Source organism: Octodon degus, unplaced genomic scaffold, assembly GCF_000260255.1.
Source record: "Octodon degus isolate 3935 unplaced genomic scaffold, OctDeg1.0 scaffold00029, whole genome shotgun sequence".
NCBI lineage: Eukaryota > Metazoa > Chordata > Mammalia > Rodentia > Octodontidae > Octodon > Octodon degus.
Genome location: NW_004524605.1, coordinates 4,255,472 through 4,268,786, shown reverse-complemented (window position 1 = coordinate 4,268,786; position 13,315 = coordinate 4,255,472). Strand labels below are relative to the sequence as shown.

At 49.8% G+C, this 13,315-nt stretch overlaps 1 long non-coding RNA gene across 2 annotated transcripts in view; it reads right to left on the bottom strand.

Annotated features, from left to right (window-relative positions):
• Window positions 1-6: 6 nt before the first annotated feature.
• Window positions 7-13,315, bottom strand: part of LOC111816308 — a 49,240-nt gene continuing 35,931 nt past the window's right edge. For both annotated transcript variants that reach the window (XR_002820735.1, XR_002820734.1), the window contains exon 3: window positions 7-246. This is a non-coding gene — a long non-coding RNA (uncharacterized LOC111816308). The remainder of the gene's footprint in view (window positions 247-13,315) is intronic.

The following is a 13,315-nucleotide window of genomic DNA, read 5'->3' as shown; positions in this document are numbered from 1 at the left end:
CCCTCTACATACTCTCCTGAAGCAACAGAAAACAGATTGCGACACCAGGTCTAGGCCTCAGAGCCATCACTGACAATGCTGACCTGTCCCCTGGCCTCAGGGTTCACACTGTTTTATCCAGTTGCTGTCCCTCCGAGCATCCCGTCTCAGTGCCCTCTCCATGCCCCGCTCAGCAGGAAGTCCAAAACTAGACAGTATTGTTCTCTTACCTTGATGTTTTCTCTAACAGGTTGCAAACTCTGGAACCTGAAGAAAAAAGGAAAGTCAATGATTAAACAGAGCACTGAGGGCGGGCCTTTGAGCCCAGCAAGGCTGGATGGTGGCTGAATACCAGGTTCATCTGGGAAGAGCTTTTCCCAGCACCCTGAGGGCCGAGGCCAGCAGAGGCAGACCCTGGCAGCGTGGCCCCTAAAAGGGGCCCTCTCCACTCGGGGTGTTTCTTCTCACTTGGCCCACCAACGCTTTTCTACACTGGCAGAAGCCCCAGTGCTCTCTCCACCCTGTCCCAAAGCCTTGCATAAACACTCATCTTCTTACTATAGCTGGGTTGAGTTGGTATTTATTTAACAGATACTTACAGAGTACCAGCTCCATGCCGCACACTGTCACAGAGCTCTAGAGACACAGGGGTGCACAAAACTACCTGTCCTTGTACAGTTGGTGGTCTATTAGGGGCTACCAACAACCAACAAAGAAATACATTAGACATATAGTAGTCAAACATGGCAAGTGCCATGGAGAAAACAATACAGAAAAAGTGGGGACAGAGGGGGCCAAGAAGCAGTGCAGAAACTTTTTGGGGGTGGGAGTTGAGACAGGATCTTACGATGAAGTTTAGGCTGACCTCAAACTCACAGTGACCTTCCTGCCTCAGCCTCCTGAATGATGAACTACAGGCATGTCCTATCATACCTGGCCTTTTTAAAAATTTAAAAAAAAAATTTAAAAAAATTCTAAATAAATATTTTCAAGGAAGGTAAGAGATCTAAAAACATAAATTGTGAATAAGTACCTGAAAGAAGCAAGCCTAAGGACAGTGCATGGAAGAGCTGAGATGTGGTTAGATTCTAGAAAGTAGAGCCAATAGGATTTTCTGACGGATTAGAGGAAAAGCGGAGTGAAGCCTCATTTTTTTTTTTTTTTTTTTTTTTTTTTTTGTCTTTTGGCGGAACCAGGGATTGAACTCAGGCCCTTGCACTTGCCAGGGAAGCACTTATTCCACTGAGCCATCTCCCCGGCCCCATAAGTGGAGTGAAGGAGGATTCCCAGGATTTAGGCTTTAGTACTGGGAGGATGGAGTTGCCATTCTTGGAACTGCACGTGCCTGCAGACGGAGCACGTTTGGGAGGAAGCCAAGGACCCCAACTTGGGATATGCTAGCAGATGCCTTTAGACACTCAGCTGGCAAGCCTCAGGGTGGCTGCAGGAACTGAAGGTCTGCAGGGCGGCAAGCAGGTCTTCAAGGCTACCGCACAGGATGCCAACCTGGCAGGGCGGACAGCAGCAGAGGCGCTCTCCTGGGGCTGTGCCCCATTCCACAGCTCAGAAAAGGAAGAGTGAGGAGGCCTCGCAAGTGCAGTGGGGGTGTGAGAAGCACTCCACGGTGCGGGTCAGTTAGTGTGAGGACTTGGAAGTGACAAGGGGACCCAGCCTCCTGGAGTCATCTTCCTCATTGTAGCAGATACAGCAGGATGGCTGGGCTGGACACTTGCGTGGAGAAAGACACGAAGGCTGTGAGGGGCTGGGCGAGAGGACGGGGACACAGAGATGTCTGGTGGCAGCGCAGAACTACACACGAGAGACACAGGGATCTTGAGACGCGCTGGCTGCCCCTCATTTTCCTCACATGTGAAAGGCAGAGCACAAAGCTTGCTCACCTACACCTCTAAGCCACAGCTCCAACTGCTGATGCTGAGCCAGGTCCCCTGGTCACTGAGCTCTATCTGCGTCTGGCCCATAGGCCAGCTCTCTGTCTCCATGACATCAGCCTCATTTCCTACCGCCACAGGCAGCTTTAGCATCAGTGCCTATGGCACGGCGCTGCCAGGCACGTCTGCATTTCCTCACAAAGGAGGCAGCCAGCTGCTGTGCAGACGGGTCAGTGCAGATGTGAGCAATGAAATGGGGTGGAAGATGTAGGGGTGGGCAGGCCCTGTCAGCCAGGCTGGATGGACAGGCAGCCTCTCTGGCGATGACACTTGGGACGGGCTGGTGGCCCTACTGCTCTGCTCCCAGGCTTTTTTTTTTTGGCGGAACGGGGGACTGAACTCTGGCCCCTGTGCTGGCCAGGGAAGCGCTTATTCCACTGAGCCATCTCCCCGGCCCCTGCTCCCAGGCTTTTCCAGCAACTTTTGCATCATTTGCTTTCCAGGAGTGAGGCTGGAGCTGTGAGCCATGTAGGTGAAGAGCCACAAGCAAACCTTTCTGCTCTCTATACTGCGAGCCTGTTTTCCTCCATGATTACAGAGGACACACACTCTCACTGAGGGAAATCTGGAAAGACCAAAAACAGAAAGACCAGATGCTTACAACTCTACTACTGGGATAACTACAACTACATACCTTCCTGGACATTCTCTATGCATATATAATGTTTTTAAAAAGTGACATCACGTGGTTTTTAAAAAAATGTATTTCATATAGGGTCTCACTACATAGCTTGGACTTCTAGTGATCCTCCTGTTTTCAGCCTCCCCAGTGCTGGGATTACAGGTGTGCACCACCACACCTGGTCTCGGTGGCCAGCTCAGTGCGCTCCAGGGTGGGGCTGGCACGGCATGCGGATCATCCCCGGCCCCTGTGCTTGCCTAAGCAGGTGCAGTCCACCGAGCTGTCTCACCAGCCCCTCACACTGTGTTTTGTGACTTCTTTTTTCTTCAGTACTGGGGATTGAACTCAGGACACTGCACTTGCCAGGCAGGTGGGTAAGCCACTATATCCTCAGTCCTGTGACCTGAATTTTGACTATTCTATTATAAAGTGTTCTCAGCTGATTTTCTTCTATGTGATTTTTTTTTTTTTTTGGCAGAACCAGAGATTGAACTTGGGCCCTTGCGCTTGCCAGGGAAGCGCTTACTCTACTGAGCCATCTCCCGGCCCCAATGTGATGATTTTAATGGTTACCTAGTATTTCACTATGTGAAGGCTTCCACAGCATTTAGTAAAATCTTTTTTTTTTTTTTGGCAGAACCGGGGATTGAACTCAGACCCTTGTGCTTGCCAGGGAAGCACTTATTCCACTGAGCCATTTCTCCGGCCCCAAAATCTTTTATTTATTTGGGTTTTGATACAGGGTCTTGCTACACAGCTCAGATTCACAGTGAGCTTCCTGTCCCAACCTTCCCAGTGTTGGGATTGCAGGTGTGTTCCACCATGCCTAGCTTCGGAGGCAGGAACTGAGCCCAGATCACAGGCAGCCACTGGATTTGAGGCTTATTTTAGTCCTCCACCAACTGAGTCTTCAGTTTTCTTCCTTTGAAAGCCTGGTAAAGCAAGGGCCTGGGTAGAAAAACAATAGGCCCCGCCCATCAACCAGAGATACTCCGGGGAGTCCCCCTCCTTGGCCGGAAGTGCGGGTCCCACTCTGATCTTAGCAGAGACCTCTTCAGGCCCCGTGGGAAAATCCCTTTGGGAAAAGCTCCTTCCTGGGAGGGGGAGGGGGAAAGGGAACATCGCAGGGGCGGCACATTCCGGTAGCCTTAGGAACGCTTAGGGCCTCTGGGAAGGGGTGTGGAGGGAAGAGGCTCCAGAAGTGGCGACTTTGGCACAGACCCTCTTTGCTCCCCAGTCCTCGGTGGCGCTGCAAGGGCACTGTCCATGTTCTCCAGGAGTAGAATGTTCTGAGGGCGAATGAGTTCTGTAGGGTGTGGCAGGAAAAGCACAAGCGCACAGTTAAGAACCGGGTCCAACCCGTGTCACCTCACCCTGGGCAAGTGACCAACTGCAGAAGGGAAGTACTAGGAGAGAGGCCACTGGGTCTGTTTTATTGTCACACCTGTAATTCTTAGTACATAGTAGTTGATCAACAAATACTGTATCAGGTGATCAGGTCAAGGTGGGGAAGTTCTTTCTTTCTTTCTTTCTTTCTTTCTTTCTTTCTTTCTTTCTTTCTTTCTTTCTTTCTTTCTGCTGAACTGGGGCTTGAACTCAGGCTCTTGTTCTTGCCAAGGAAGCACGTATTCCACTGAGCCATCTCCTCAGCCCCCAATGTGGAGAACTTTCTAAGGTTTAGTTTGTTCATCTTCAAAATAGGGTAATAGCAGGGACCAGGGAGATGGCTCAGTGGAATAAGCACTTCCCTGGCAAGCGCAAGGGTCTGAGTTCAATCCCCAGTTCTGGAAAAAAGAGAAAAAAAAGGATAATAGCTATCTCATAGGCTTGTGTAAGGGCTAAACAAAACATGGGCAAAATATATGGGTGTCTGGTGCCTAACAAACACTAAAGTCTGAAACTCTGGAAGACTGCAACTGACATGCCTCGTGCTATCTGATTCCTGGGCCTCTGCTCTATCCCACTCTCTTGCAAAGGTGGGAGAGGTGAGGAGGAAGCCGCTGATTCACAGATCCCGGCAAGAAAAGGCATGCAGAAGTCCAGACAGAAGGCGGCCTTGGAAAGGCAGCAGCACAGTATCCCAGCCGAGCCCCACCACCTCTCTGTGGGTCTTTCTGTGCGCAGCAGTTGTGATCCCAAGGGTCTCAAGTCTGGCTGGGTTGGGACAGGCAGATGGCAGGGGCCCTGGGCTACTCCCTCCCACCAGTGTGCAACCCTGCCAGCAGGGAGACTTGGGGACCCTTAGTCCAGAGTGGATTTTATGGCCCTAGCAGCAGACATGGTGGCTGCTCACCACCTGCTGAGGAGCTGGCCTAGGTCCAGCTGTGCGGCAGAGGCCATAAGCTGTGAGTGTACTCATTTCTGTGAGTCCAGTGCCCCTGAAGTACCCTGTGTGGTGAAGGCTGAAGGAAGGCAGTCATAGGAGGGGCTGGTTAGACCTTGAGCTGGGACGAGAAGGGCACAAGGGAACAGGTAGGAAGATGTCAGTGCCAAGAACTGCTTTGGTATCCTTCCCCCTTATTGAAGTACAGGTGTTGCCAGAGAGCAGTCCCCCCCGCCCCCGCTGATTCCTCTTTCTGTGCCTACCACAGAGGCTTATCTTGTAGAGACTCAATACTCAGCAAGTGTAGCTTATTGGCAAACTGGAAGCCAGTAAACAGGATGACAGACGGCCTATGCTTGGATCACTGGGAAAAGGCCAGGCCTGCTGACCCAGGTGTCTTGAACAGAAGAGGAACAACTGTACAGCTCTTCCCTTGTACCGCCACAAGGTACACCTCCTACCCTAGGCCCAGCCCAGGGGACTAAATATCCCTGTTTTAGCCAAAGGGAGACCACTTTGAGGAAATCACCCAGGTTTAGGTGTTCCCCTAGTGCCAGGAAGGGACTGGGTATGTGGTGAAGCATTCTTGTCCCCAGGAATCTGGGAGCTCCTTAGGTCACAAGAAAGAAAAATACAGGCTGATTACCTCCTTATTGAGTAGAAAACTGCTGCTCTCGCCTGAATGGTCAGATTGGCTGATTCCTGCACCTGCCATCCCCATTTCATATCAATTGCATGGTGATAGATAATCTTTTGGGTTTTTTTCCCTGGAACTGGGGATTGAACTCAGGACCTTGTGCTTGCCAGGCAAGCACTTATTCTACTGAGCTATCTCCCCGGGCCCAATGATAGATAATCTTGATGTTGCATATGTAAAATAGTGCCTTGTTTCAATCCTTGTCTATCAGCGTAAAGCCTGTCTCTGTGGGCAGGTTTGCTGCGTGAGTGAGCGCAGAGCTTGTCTTAGAGGACCGCACCCAGTGTGACTCTACCACCTGCCTATGTGTAGCTTCAGGCTTCCACCAAAGCAACCTCAGACCCTGGACAAGGACAGCCTTGGAGACCAGCTGTCTACGTCATGGCTATCTAGTGCAGTCCGGGACGAGGAGCCGAGAAGTTACTCCCTTCCTCTGTTTAACTCAAAATAACACTTTAGGATTATTCCTGCTTCCATTATCCTAGGAGAGGCAGACAATAAATTAATAAAAGCCTTAAGCAAGAGCACAAGCACCTTGAATCTTCTAGCTTGACCTTCTGGTCAGCCTTACCCTACTTCTACTTGATCACAAGCCTGTAAATATGCACTGCATCTCATAAATATAATAAAGATCAGAGTGAATCCTGGGATGAGCATGTGTGTTAGGATCCTCTAAGATGGCTCGGCATCCCATCAGTCATTCCTGTCAGTCACACCTACAGCCTCAGTGAGACGCACCTACAGCAGAGGTGTCTGGCCCTTAAATTCGGAAAGCCAGCGTTATTGCCCCTGCTTTTGGTCTGTTGTTATTGCTACTTCTGATCTGTGTGCACTACATTTCTGTCACTGTGGCCCTTTCTTGGTGTTCTACCTTTGTTAGCACAGACTGGCCCTGAGCCCATCTTCAGGTCATCTTCAATAGATATGGCTGCTTCCTACTTACTATTAGGTGTATGCTTGGCAATTCTTTCCTTATGACGCATAGAACTTATACCATTATTAGCCCATCCAACTGCAACACATCCATCATGGCTCTCCATTGATCCTGTAGAATCAGGTGGTAACCAAGGGCACCCAGCACTGGTGTGTCCCACTTGCCCACCCCTCCTCTGTGCTGTCCTTTGTGCGCTTGTGCCTAACAGAGAAGCAGCTGCCAGTCCTAGCTGGCACTGGCCTATGCCAGTGGTTCTCAAAGCGCAGCCACCAGACCAAGTTCTTGGAAGTTTATAGGTCTGCTCATCGATAGCTTGTGCCTTCTGTGTCCTTCTTCAGTCATTTTTACCTTACTTGATATCAAAAGGTTGACAGAAAACAGAAATAGTAACAAAAGTGATTAGTATCAAGCAACACAAAGGTGTGGCGGAGAAACGCTGAGGGTGTGTATAGGAGAGGGACTGCCGCGCATCTCAAGGGCCTTGAGCACGACAGGGGAAGGTGGGCCTTGCTGTGGCACGTGCAGATGGGAGCTCACCAATACCACAGATGCGCCACGGGGTCGAGGCTGTGCCAGATGCTGGGAATGGCTCTGTGGGATTAGGAGGCAACGGCTAACGGGCTTTCCTGTATGTTAAACTGGGCTCAGCCCCTTAGCCCTATACACTTTCCTTAATTCCCTCTTCTCTGGGCCACAGCCTGCCAAATAGCAGGACTAACACTTGTCCAGCTGACTTGCAAAGGGGAAATTCTCCCCCCTATCATCAGAGACAAAAGGAGTTTCGCATAACCAACGCTGGACAACAGACAATCACTAAGCTTGGTTCACTACACATCACTTCCAAAATCCCCTGTGACGCTTTTGGATAAACTCTGGATTCCAAAACTTTCCCTATATTTCCCCCAGTTTATACCCTGAAATCACAAGCTGTGTTGTAAAACTGACTTCCCCAAAGAAAAGATCTTGGTCTCAAGGTTTTGAGTTTATGGTCTGTAATGACCCGCCCTGTCTTCTGCAGGGAGGTTGTAGCAGATGAGTGGCTCCTGTCATCTTGCCAAGGACCCCAACCCACCAGATGGACACAAGCTGCCACCTGCCTCCTCCAGCCCAGCTACTGCGTGTTCCTGCACGGCCTTCTCTCAATCTGGCTTCCTGCAGGGTACCCAAGGAGGTAACACCCCAACCCCTACATGAGAACTGTGTCACTGCTGAGGAAGATCTTTCTTCTCCAGGACAGGCAGTAGGCACAGTCCACCCTCCTTACTCCATAGTGAGAGCTTCCCCTGGGTAACACCATGAAGTGATTTTCACCAGAAGTTCTTTACCTGTGCATAGTCCCTGGTCTTCACCACCACCTTTCCTCACTTGCTGTTCTCTCATAAGAATGAGAATTGCAGAGGTGGGCGAAAGGGGTCCTCGAGCTCTCTAAATGGATGTACAACTCTGGATGTCTGTGGATTTTCCGGGGCAATGGTTCCATCTGCTCCTTTACATTCTGGAAGGGCTATGTGACCTCAACTTAAGAGCCATGGGGACAAGCCCTCTTTAAACTGAAGCACATCAGTTTGAGAAAGTTGCTTTACACTGCTGAGTGATACCTCTTTAGCAACTGCATTTCTTTCTTTCTTTTTTTTTTTTTTTTTCTCGGGGCCGGGGATTGAACTCAGGCCCTTGCACTTGCCAGGCAAGAACTTATTCAACTGAACTATTTCCCCAGCCCCAGCAACTACAGCCACTAGGGAAGGAGAATTCTTAACTAAAAATATATTTTTAAGGTCAAAACTGAGGTGCGAGCCAGGGAGACAGCTCAGCAGCATAAGCGCCCGCCTGGCATGTACAAAGTCCTGAATTGGATCCCCCATGCTGCAAAAATCCCCAAACAAACCAACCAACCAAAACCAAAACCAAAACCACCCTGAGGTGCACACCTGAGTGGGGGAGGATGATACTGAGCTATTGCCACTGGAACTGAGGAACTGGCCACTTAGATGAGGAGAGGATGTGCCACTCAGAAGAATCTTAGGTCCACAGGTCTGAGGAACCCTCAGGGCCACCAAGATTGCTAAGACCAAAAGAGAGAAGGGACAGTTCCCACCATAATGTAGGGGCACGGAAACTGCCTCTACCTGGGGCCGGGGAGATGGCTCACTAGAATAAGTGCTTGGGCCGGAGTGCAATCCGTGGTTCCGCAAAAAGAAAAAAAAAAAAAAAAAAAAAAAAAAAAAAAAAAAAAAAGAAACTGCTTCTACCATCATGTCAGATTGTTAAGTAAAGACCATGCCTGCAAAAGACACTCCCTTCCCCAAGGGCGGAGCGGCCTGAGAGCTGTGCCTGGGCCATCCTGCTCCGCCCTGTAGCAGGACACAGCTGCCCTGCAGGAGCAATCTGGATGCTCCGCCTCCCCCCCCCTTCTTCCTCCTCCCTCTCTGCCTGCCCCTTGGGACCTTCCTCCTTCACACTCTGGAAGCCAGAGCCCCTGCCCTGTTCACAGGCAGGCAGGAGGAAGTGATTCTGCAAGGCCTCCCAGGGACTCCCAGGCTTGGCTTGAGGCACCAGATTGTTAAATAAGAGGGATTTTTTTTTTTTTTCAGTGATTTCAGAAAACGTTTAAAATGATATAACCATCCAAACTGTTTATGCAATCCTTGGCAAGTCTTAAGAAATACAGTTCCCTATTCATAACCAAGGCTTACATTTAAAAAATAAAGGTAGAGGGGCTGTCAAAACTGGCTAAGTAGGGGCTGGGGAGATGGCTCAGCGGAATAAGCACTTCCCTGGCAAGTGCAAGGGCCTGAGTTCAATTCCTGGTTCTGAAGGGAAAAAAAAAAACCAACCTGGAGAAATTTGCCAGGAATATAGCTCAGTGGTATGGCACCTGCCTGGCAAGAGTGAGGTCTTGAGTTCAATTCCTGATACAGAACACCACCACAATGGAGAAGTTAACCAGTTACTGAGGCGGTCTTGCATAACTGAGAAGGTTCACTTTGCTCCTTTTCTGGATTGCCTCTCCTCTGCTGTCCACTGCCATGCGTTAGATGCTCCTGACGGTTGCTGGCAATATTAGTGCCGGCTCCCTAAAATGCAGACCAGGATATGCCCAGAACTCAGGTTTGAAATGTTTTTAGAATGACTAAAAACTGATCAATATGTGCATTCATTTAACAGCCTAAAAATATTCCAGGTTCTCTTTTCTTCTTTCAGGACAGGGCACTGTACCCAGGGCCTTTGCCCTGAGCTGCATATATCCCCAGCCCTTTCTAATTTTTTTTGTTACTAAATTATCCAGATTGGACTTGAATTTACAATCCTCCTGCCTCAGCCTCTCAGGAATTACTCTATTTTTATTGGTTTCCCATGGATACATTATGTGCCCTCTCTCTGGCTACCCGCCCTGAGTTGAACTCTCAAGGGCTCAATCTGGATCTGCAGCACAGAATCGCTATGTCCCTGTTTTTTTCTTTTTTGGTGGAACTGGGGATTGAACTCAGGCCCTGTGCCTGCCAGGGAAGCGCTTATTCTACTGCGCCATCTCCCTGGCTCCTATGTCCCTGTTAATATGCTCTCCGTTACAGGGAGACCGTAGAGTTTCTGGGGACAACCGCAACGTGCAGAAGAGGTCTGGGCTTCTTTCTAGAATCATGCCGGGTGCCCCTCCCTCAGCCCTGGGAACCCAGCTAGCCTTGCTCTTACGGGAAAGCATCCTCTTCTCTATTAGACAAGCTCCTACTCTTCGTGCTAACACAGCTCTCTGGCCTACAGACCTTTCTGGTGAAAAGCAATCTGATGAGAGCTAGGCTTCCACCACATGCACGATTTGATAACACCTACGGGGGAGGGTTCACACCCCCAAAGAACACTCTGGACCTGAAGATAGGAATCCCGCACATGCGCTTCCACTCCCTAGCACCTCTAATAATTCCTGACCGCTGCCAAGGCAGGGCCAACAACCCAGACTCAGCCCAGAAACTCCTGCTTGTTGCATCTCCAGGACTAGAGAAGATGGCACCATGGCGCTGTGCCTTGATGGAGAAACTCTGGAGTCTTGAGGGTGACAGATGGGAGGGTGACATGGGCAGGGACGGGCGGCCACCTCAGCTCCAGTCTCCTCCCACTGACCCTGTAGCTGAGGGCACGGTGTCAGTCCCCCCTATGACCACTCCAGAAACCCATAGCCACCCCCACAGCCCCTCACAAAGAGGCTCTTTAATTGCTAAGAGTAGGAAAGAAAAGGAAAATATCGGGGCTGGGGAGATGGCTCAGGAGAATAAGCGCTTCCCTGGCAAGCACAAGGGCCTGAGTTCAATCCCCGGTTCTGCCAAAAAAAGGAAACTATCATTTCCTCCCTTCCATCCTTCCCCACTCCATGAACTGGAGAGCTCATCCAAAGTATCTTAATGGCTCTTAATGTAGCCAAGGAGGTAGCTCAGCCTGCTTAGGCAGAGCACAGTGCTGGCCCCGGCCTGAGAGGGCAACTGAGACGGGTGTGGTGGTGCTTTGGAGGCTGAAAACAGGAGAATCACTATGAGTACGATCTGTGTAGGGAGGCCACATTAAAAAAAAAAGGATCGATAAATGTAAAATCTCAACTCACAAAAATGTGGTTGATAAAGGGAAGAACCCTAAAAGAACCAAATGATTGGTAGTGGCGACACACTCTTGGAATCCCAGGACTTGGAGGAGGCTGAGGCAGGAAGACTGCCGTGAGTTTGAGGCCATCCTGAGCTACACAGTAAGTTTAAAACCAAGTTAGTAAAAACAAAACAACAACAAAAAAAGGGGCCGGGCAGATGGCTCAGTAGAATAAGCACTTCCCTGGCAAGTGCAAGGTTCTGAGTTCAATCCCCAGTTCCTAAAAACAAAACAAAACACAAAACAACAAAAACCAGGTTGGTGAGACCCTCAATCAACCAATAAACATCCATCTAGACCCTCCCCCTAGAAAAGAAACAACAAAGTTCAACCACCACCCCTGGATCTTCCCACTCAAGGAGAAAAAAAACATAACAGAGAAAGACATTCTCTCATCTTAAAACAGACCAGGCCCAGACTGGTGACTCCCCAGGAACGGAAACAGCCTCCACCCACACCTCCCTTCCCCCACTTGTACCCACAGGAGTTACCATCAATTCAGCAACAATTTATTGACCAGGAGCCAGGGAGATAGCTCAGTAGAATAAGCATTTGTCTGGCCAGCACAAGGGCCTGAGTTCTATCCCTGGTTCTGGAAAACAAAAATTATTTAAATTGTTGACCATTTTGCTTCCAACCCATTCGGACAGCTGGAGTTCTACTACCTTAAGATCCTTTGGGAGAAGCAGAGAAAAGCTGTGTAAGTACTATGCGCCCACACTGCTCCATGTTTAGAGGTTGGAGGGGACAAGAACCCAAGAAAAGAAAGCAGCTAAGAGATGCAATCTGGGATGTATGAAACAAACAGTAGTATATGCGCAGGCAACAATTCTGTGTAGAATTGTAAGGGCCGGCCAAACAGTTCAGCGGATTAAAGTGCCTGCCAGGCATAGGGGCTGGGGTTTCGATCCCCGGGCTTGCCATGCTGCCCTCCCCACCACCGCGCCCCCGGGCACACTGAGATGGCAATTGAGACTGGGTGTGGTGGCCCCCAACTGTAATCCCAGCTCTTGGGAGGCTGTAAACAGGAGGATCACTGAGTCCGATCTAGTAGTGAGACCCTGAACACCCTGTAGATCCTTCCCTAAAATACAAAAAAAAAAAAAATTGTACAACTGTCAGAAAGACAACCCAGTGTTGGCCTTCAAAAGACATTAAGATTTTGTTGGTATAGCTGGGAAGAAATGGCTTTTGGACAGAGAACGAAGTAAGCAGTTCTGGAGGTCGCTATGGAAGAGCTGGTCATGCGAGGGACAATGGACAGGCACGCCGTCAGGCCAGCGGTGCTAGAGTATGGGGTCTAGGAGCAGAGAATAAGGAGATTAGGCTAAAATGCAGGCTGTGGTTTTCAGCAACTGTGGATTCCTGCTAGGCAGAGAAACCACTGCACAGTGCAGCTGGCGGATAGCCTGCATCCTCCAGACCTGCAATATGGCTTAGGTCAAGGCTGTGCCTGGGCAACTAGCAGGCAATGGCTGAACACAGCTAGGAGGGTAGGGCCTGTCCACAGCCGCCCCAAAAAAATCTTTGGCCAGAGTCCCCCTGGGCTGGACGAGACATTCTCAGAGCTGCAGCCCAGTCTGAGGGCTTTTCCACCTGCTCTCCCTCCCCGCACCCTGCCCTTCAGAGCTAGATGGTGGCGGCTGCGGAAGGCGGCCTCTCCTCTGCCTTCTACTCCTGCCTCTTTCATCTTTCAAGGTGTCACAAGCCCCACCCTCTGTAAATCTGCCTGGTGTTTGCCAGGATAAATGTTCAGGACTTGTTAGTAGTGAGAAGCCACTGAAGTATTTCAAACAGAGAAAAAGCCACAATCATGTCTGGATTTTAAAAAGTTAATCCAGCAGAAGGGTGAGAAAGGAACCAGGGAAAGGGAGTGGGCAGTGAAAAACCATTTAAAAGGTTCTTTTATGGGAACAAGGTATTGACCAAAGTCAAGTGAAGTTTGGATAATTACGTACGTATCTCCCTTAATGATCCAGTGTTGAAATCTACTCTAGAGAAATGGAGTAAAGGTGCATCAAAGCGTAAGAATGAAGGCGCTTATGGCAGCCGTGTGTCTCAGGGGGCACCAGGGAAGTTCAGGTTCACCCCAGAGAGACGATCAAATAATGGCACATTCTTGCTGCAGATACTAGCACACAGCATTTGAAAAGAATACAGTAGACTGGGCTGGTGAGATGGC